General features: G+C 39.9%; 1 pseudogene; it reads left to right on the top strand.

Annotated features, from left to right (window-relative positions):
* Positions 1-2,518: 2,518 nt before the first annotated feature.
* Positions 2,519-5,785, top strand: LOC102854764 (annotated as a pseudogene).
* The last annotated feature ends 2,057 nt before the right edge of the window (positions 5,786-7,842 follow it).

Here is a 7,842-nt window from a genome sequence, read left to right as displayed (position 1 = left end):
GTGAGAACCATAATACCCTATCATATATCACTTTTTAAATTTTTCTCTCCCTCATCTGTTTCAATGCAGTATACATAATTTATCCAGTTTTTCTCAGTCTTACCCCAAACTTGATGTCAGTCCCATTCTACAACAAGAGGCATCATGCAGTGTTTGTCCTTTTTTTACTGAGCTATTTCACTCAGCATAATGTCCTCCAGGGTCATCTATTTTTCATAATATTGCATGAGTTCCTTGTTTTTCAATGCAGTGTAGTATTCCATTGTGTAAATATACCACAGCTTCTCTAGCCATTCATTTGTTGATGGACACTTAGGTTGTTTCCAACTTCTTGCTATTGTGAACAAAGCCGCAATAAACATGGATGTGCATATATCTGCTTGGTCTCTGTAAGCTATATTTCCAGTATTGGTATTGCTGGGTCAAATTATATCTCTATTTGCAACTTTTTGAGAAAGAGCCACACCACTTTCCACAGTGGTTGCACCATTTTACACTTCCACCAACAGTGAATCAGGGTTCCAGTTTCTCCACAACCTCGCCAGCATTTGTTACTTGCTGTTCTGTTAAATTTTGATAGTCTTACTGGGGGGAGATGATATCTCATAGCTGTTTTGATTTGCATCTCTCTTAGAGCTAGGGATTTTGAACATTCATGTTGCTTGTTGACCATCTGAATGTCTTCTTTTGTGAAGTGTCTGTTCGTATCCTGTGCCCATTTTTCAATTGGATTGTTTACCTTTATCTTGTGGTGCTCACACTGACAAGCATAAAATTGGGTCATAGTCAAACATCAATTACAAGGTAAATAGAGACCCCAAGGCAGATGTATAAAAAGAACCAGAGATTAAAGACAACATACAAGCAAACGGAATAAAGCTAGAAGAGGAAATGAGAAGGTGAGCAGCCTTCAGTTACTGCTTCATCCTTCCTCTAACCAGCTCTCTGCACTGTTCGATCTATTGCTTTCTGTGCTTTACCCTTAGAACATTCATCATTTAAGCCGAGTCTTGAATTTTGCAGTCAACCCCCAGAAGAACCTGAATCCATCATGTCTTTTCCCATTAAGCCCTGATATGAGCTTCCCTATTGAAAAGTCCTATATTCCTCGAACTCTCCTCCTCCATCCCCCTCTCCGCAAGCCCACCACACACACATATGCTCATGCACACAATGTCTTTCGTTTCACCTGTTACCTCTCTCACCAAACCTGGAAGGATTTCCACTCAACATAATCCAAATCCTAGACTTCTGAAAGATGGCACTTTCACTCACTTGCTGAAATCTTTTTAGGCTTTTTTCATCCCATCCTTTGCGTTTGCTTTCATTTCTAGCAGTTAAAATCTCTAATACATATAATTTATCACCTGACTATACAATGCACTCTTTAATTTTATCTAAGTTTGATTTTTCAGAAGCTTCAAAATGCTTTTGCTAAAAGGCTTATGCTTCAGTGTAAAAAAAAATGCTCGTGCTTTTATTGTTTTTTTTCTTTGCCTTAAGTGCCAAACTTAGTATTCAGACAGCTAAAAGGACTATGTAAATGCTTAAATGGAAGGGAGAGAGGGAGGGAAGAAAGAAAATGGGATGGAGAGGGGTGCAGAATATGAAAAGTTTGAAGTTGAGGAAAAGAGATCCCAAGTGTCACAAAATAGTTAACTGCAGTTGAAGGATCAAGTTGACCCAGGGATGTGTTAGAAGAAAGGCATCCCTTTGGGAAGGAGGGAAGAAGGAAGTAGTCTACTCCCCCCAAAATCTGCCATTGAAAACCCTGAGGGGCATAGTTTTACGCTGCTACACATGAGACCACTGAATCAGAATCCTCTTAGCAACCGATTATATTGGAATTGTCGGTCAAGGTGTATATACTAAAGTTGTGGTTCTTAAACCTCTTGGCTTCATAATCCTTTACACCTCAAAAGTCATTGAAGATCCAAATTAACTGAGAATTATGACTGAGAAAGTTTTATTACACAAGCATGCCTTCCATTAGCCACCAGAGAAATGTCAACTATGTCATCACCTCAGAAAAACTGATAAGAGAATGACAGACAATGCTTGAATGTTGTGTACCATCGGGTCAGAAGCGACCCATGGCTGACTCACACAGGAGGAGACTGCCCGTCTTTCTCCCGTGGAGCAGCTGATGAATTAGAACTGTGTGCCTTCGGGATTTGCAGCACAGATTCTTGCCTCTAGGCCACCAGAGCTCCCTATGTATTACAACTAGAGTACTGAGGGGGAGAGGAGGCGGGGCGCAGGCGCAGACCGTCCTGCGGTGGGTGCCGGGGCTACAGGGCTCCTGCGCGCGTGGTTCCAGGTAGGCCAACGGATTTCCCTCGAGTGGTCTTAGGCTCCACCACAGTACCGCTGCCGCTGCCGGCTTCCTGTGTGCAGTCTCTACTTGTTGGAGGTAGGGCGAGGGTGCACACTCTCAATCGCTTGCCCCAGAATTCTCCAGGTCGCCTGACCTGTTAGCAGCCTCTGACCAGAGAGCAGAAGGGTCATCCAAGAACTGATGGCCAAAAGAAAGGAAGAAAATTTCCCATCTCATGAAAATACCAAAAGATCAAGACAGGAAGAGGGGGAGGATTTCGGTAGAGATGGTGACGAATACAATGGTACCTCCACTTTGACTGAAGCAGAAGTTGGAATAATAGAGAGTATACAGCTGAAAAACTTTATGTGTCATTCCATGCTTGGACCATTTAAATTTGGTTCTAATGTTAACTTTGTTGTTGGGAACAATGGAAGTGGGAAGAGTGCAGTGCTCACAGCTCTCATAGTTGCGCTTGGTGGAAAAGCAATTGCTACTAATAGAGGATCTTCTTTGAAAGGTTTTATAAAAGATGGACAAAACTCAGCAGATATCTCAATAACATTAAGGAACAGAGGAGATGATGCATATAGGGCAAATGTTTATGGGGACTCTATAATTGTGCAACAACACATAAGCATGAATGGAAGTCGATCTTACAAACTAAAAAGTGAAACAGGAACTGTGGTTTCTAATAAGAAGGAAGAGCTGATTGCAATTCTCGATCATTTTAACATACAGGTAGATAATCCAGTTTCTGTTTTAACACAAGAGATGAGCAAACAGTTCTTGCAGTCCAAAAATGAAGGAGACAAATACAAATTCTTCATGAAAGCCACCCAGCTTGAACAGATGAAGGAAGATTACTCTTATATCATGGAAACAAAAGAAAGAACAAAAGAGCAGATCAATCAGGGAGAAGAGCAACTTAGTGAGCTGAAGCGCCAGTGTTTGGAGAAAGAGGAACGTTTTCAAAGTATTGCTGGCTTAAGTACAATGAAAAAGAAATTGGAATACTTGAAACATGAAATGGCTTGGGCAGTGGTCAATGAAATTGAAAAACAGTTAAATGCTATCAGAGATAATATCAGAATTGGAGAAGATCGTGCTGTAAGGCTGGAGAGGAAAACTGAAGAACAGCAAGCTCGACTTAATGAAGCAGAAAAAAAGTATAAAGACATTCAAGATAAACTAGAGAAAATTAGTCAAGAAACACATGCACGTGCCCCAGAATGTTTGGCATTGAAAGCAGATGTTACTGCTAAGAAGAGAGCCTATAATGAAGCTGAGGTCTTATATAACCGTTCCCTAAATGAATATAAAGCATTAAAGAAAGATGATGAGCAGCTTTGTAAAAGAATCGAAGAATTGAAAAAAAGCACTGATCAGTCTTTGGAACCTGAGTGGTTAGAAAGACAAAAGAAAATAATGTGCTTGAAAGAAAAAGTAAAGGCCCTACAGGATCAAGAAGGTTCAGTTAATCAAGAGATTGAACAATTTCAGCAAGCCATAGAAAAAGACAAAGAAGAACATAATAGAATTAAGAGAGAAGAATTAGATGTAAAGCAGTTGCTGAGCTATAACCAGAGACAACTAAAGGAACTGAAAGACAGTAAAACTGATCGACTGAAAAGATTTGGTCCTAATGTTCCAGCTCTTCTTGAAGCCATAGATGATGCTTATAAACGTGGACATTTTACCTACAAACCTATAGGCCCTTTAGGAGCATGTATTCACCTCCGTGATCCTGAGCTGGCTTTAGCTATTGAATCCTGCTTAAAAGGACTTCTGCAAGCCTATTGTTGCCATAATCATTCTGATGAGAGGGTACTTCAAGCACTGATGAAACGATTTTATTCACCAGGCACCACAAGGCCACAAATCATAGTTTCTGAGTTTCGGAAGGAGATGTATGATGTCAGACACAGAGCTGCGTATCATCCAGACTTTCCAACAGTTCTGACTGCTTTAGAAATAGATAATGCAGTTGTTGCCAATAGCTTAATTGATATGAGGGGCATAGAGACAGTGCTGCTAATAAAAAATAATTCTGTAGCTCGTGCAGTTATGCAGTCCCAAAAGCCACCTAAGAACTGCAGAGAAGTATTTACTGCTGAAGGCGATCAGGTTTTTCCTGGGAGTTATTATTCATCTGAATATACAAGACCAAAGTTCCTGAGCAGGGATGTGGATTCTGAAATAAGCCACTTGGAGAATGATGTTGAAAATAAAAAGGCTCAGATTCTGAATCTTCAGCAACATATATCTGCCATTGAAAAGGATATTAAATGTAATGAAGAACTTCTTAAAAGGTGCCAGATACATTATAAAGAGTTAAAGATGAAAATAAGAAAACAGCTTTCTGAAGTTCGAGAACTTGAAAATATAGAAGAACACCAGTCTGTAGATATCACCACTTTGGAAGATGAAGCTCAAGAAAACAAAAACAAGATGAAAATGGTTGAGGAAAATATGGAGCAACAAAAAGAAAAGATGGAGAATCTTAAAAGTGTGAAAATAGAGGCAGAGAACAAGTATGATGCAATTAAATTGAAAATAAATCAACTATCAGAGCTAGCAGATCCCCTTAAGGATGAATTAAACCTTGCTGATTCTGAAGTGGATAACCAAAAACGAGGGAAGCGCCATTATGAAGACAAACAAAAAGAACACTTGGACACATTAAATAAGAAGAAACGAGAACTGAACATGAAACAGAAAGAACTAGAGGAGAAAATGTCACAGGCAAGACAGATCTGCCCAGAGCGGATAGAAGTACAAAAATCTGCATCAATTCTAGACAGAGAAATTAATCGATTAAGGCAAAAGATAGAGGCAGAACATGCTAATTTTGGAAATAGAGAAGAAATAATGAAGCAGTACAAAGAAGCAAAAGAAACCTATGCTGACTTGGAAAACAAAGTAAAGACTTTAAGAAGATTTATTAAATTATTGGAAAAAATAATGATTCACAGATGCAAAACATATCAGGAGTTTAGAAGGTGCTTAACATTACAATGCAAGTTGTACTTTGACAACTTATTATCTCAGCGGGCTTACTGTGGAAAAATGGATTTTGACCACAAGAGTGAAACCCTTAGTATATCAGTTCAGCCTGGAGAGGGAAATAAAACTGCTTTCAGTGACATGAGAGCCTTATCTGGAGGTGAACGGTCTTTTTCAACAGTTTGCTTCATTCTTTCTCTGTGGTCCATTGCTGAATCTCCTTTCAGATGTCTGGATGAATTTGATGTCTATATGGATATGGTTAATAGGAGAATTGCAATGGACATGATACTCAAGATGGCAGATTCCCAGCGTTTTAGGCAATTTATCTTTCTCACTCCTCAAAGTATGAGCTCACTTCCTTCAAGTAAATTGGTTCGAATTCTCCGAATGTCTGATCCTGAAAGAGGACAAGCTATACTGCCTTTCCGACCTGTGACTCAGGAGGAAGAGGAGGACTGAAGTCATCCGTAGCTTCCTAGGCCATGTCCACCTGTTGAAAAATGTGTACATGGGCAGGAGGCAAAAATGCAGGATTATTTGAAATAAAATGTAACTGAAGATATCCTTAAAGTAAAAGGAGCTCTTTTGTGTATCTGACAACAATAAAATATGTAAATAAGCTTCTAAGTCTAAATTCAACCAGCAATTTAAAATTACACCACTTTAATAAAGTCAGATTAAAAAAAAAAGAGTACTCAATGCTCGAATACTATTTTTTAAAATCGTCTTAACCCCTTGACATGTATGACCCCCAGACCACAGTCAGAACTGCCAGCTAAGTAATGAGCTGTTTCCTCAACTGAGGTGTGTTATGCATGAAATTGGGGGATTACGATTCTGGAGGCCAGATTTGAAACCAAGAACTTGATTTCTGTAAATTGTGACAGGAATACAGGGAAGAAATTTCCAGACAAGTGAATGCAAAAAGAAGTTTAATACTGATTTCTAGGATATTCTATGGTACGAAAACCTCAGAGTTGTCTGGTAAAATGGTGGATTCTCTGTGTCCTGAATACACCATTGAGGTTACCACTTCAGCCCTACCGAAGGATCTCTGTGAAGTTTAGACAGATCTTCAGGAGACAGGAGAAGGATGCTTGAAAGGGCCAAGTCTGAGATTACCATTGCACCTTGAAGATGGTTCAGATCATGAGGCCATTCAGAGCAACTATTTGAATTTCTTTCCAGCATTTCCAATGTTTGCTGTTAGGTAAAACATAGGCCAGCATGGAGTCATCTGGGGCCAGTGATAATAGGCCATGATGAAACTCAGACTGCTGGTGTGGAACTTATCCCAAAGGCGACCTAGTTGATTACCAGGACCAAGTTGTTTATAGCCGGGAAGCATAGCATCAGGAAAGAGAGGAGGAAGAATTTTTTAAGTAATAACTACAAGCTGGCGTAACCCATACCTAATGGTCTACATAACTAACAATTCTCAAGCAAGAAACCACAAAGTACTGAACACACCCATGTGAATACGTGCTAATCTGAACATAAGGTATGTTCTCAATGAAGAATTAAGTCATATACTGAATATATAACTTTCCATACCATTCTCTGGGTCTCCATAACAATCCTTCTCCAAAGATTCCTCAAGAGCTCCTTTCCTTGTATAAACAATTCCAGTTTATACACTGTTAAGTAAAATTTTCACAAAGTCTCTGAGGATTTACTTCCACCAATGAAAAGTTCCCACCCTGATGAACAGAATGTTGGTATAATTTAGATTTTATATGAGAGAGTCCCTAAAAATCCAGACTTCGAAGGGACTAGTATTCCTGCACAACTGATGGAAGGCCACCTCTGTGGGCAGAAGGCACAGAAGGATGCATAAAGTCAGAGCTTTTCCATGTTGATCAGGAGACTTGAAGTTCCTGGTTGATCTTCCAAGAATGTCACATTCTGCAGCATCTTGAGGACCCTTCCAGGCTTCAGGTGAAGAACTTGCTTCACCACCACAAATAAAAGGTCCTTCACAGAATCTCACTAACTTCTAATCTGGTTGAAATGTAGATACCATCACTGCTGCTGGAAGTGTAGTTCTCAGCGTCATTTCTTTATACTTGAGATGGAAGTTTAGTCCTTCTGTCAAGGAAAATTGGTGAATCTCTCACCCTAAAGTCCTGAAAGAGCAAGGCGAGGACTATGTGGTCAGAAGATGAGCTCTGTCCACCCCCTGCTTCAGTTTTGTTGCTGTTATGTTCCTTTGAGCTATGAATGACTCACAGCTGACCTTCCAGCAGGTTTTCAAAGGCTGTAAATCCTCCAGGAGTTGGTTTACCATCCTTCTCCCTAGGAGTAGCTGGCAGATTTGAACTGGGTGCCCCTGTATTGACAGCACTTAACAGTAGGCAACTGGAGCTTTGGCTTTAGGCTGATGCATTCATAATTCATTCTGCTAATTTATCTTTCACTGCTTCACAAATTGCTGTCTGTCAGATACTCCTCTAAATCTGAACATTCAGATTAAGACAGACTAGGAAGAAGGATTGGCCACCCACTTCTGAAATAGC

The sequence above is a fragment of the Elephantulus edwardii genome, unplaced genomic scaffold, assembly GCF_000299155.1.
Source record: "Elephantulus edwardii isolate Elephantulus edwardi_28Jun2011 unplaced genomic scaffold, EleEdw1.0 scaffold00223, whole genome shotgun sequence".
Taxonomy (NCBI): domain Eukaryota; kingdom Metazoa; phylum Chordata; class Mammalia; order Macroscelidea; family Macroscelididae; genus Elephantulus; species Elephantulus edwardii.
Note: the sequence above shows the minus strand (reverse complement) of the source record. Positions and strands in the feature narration are given on the sequence as shown.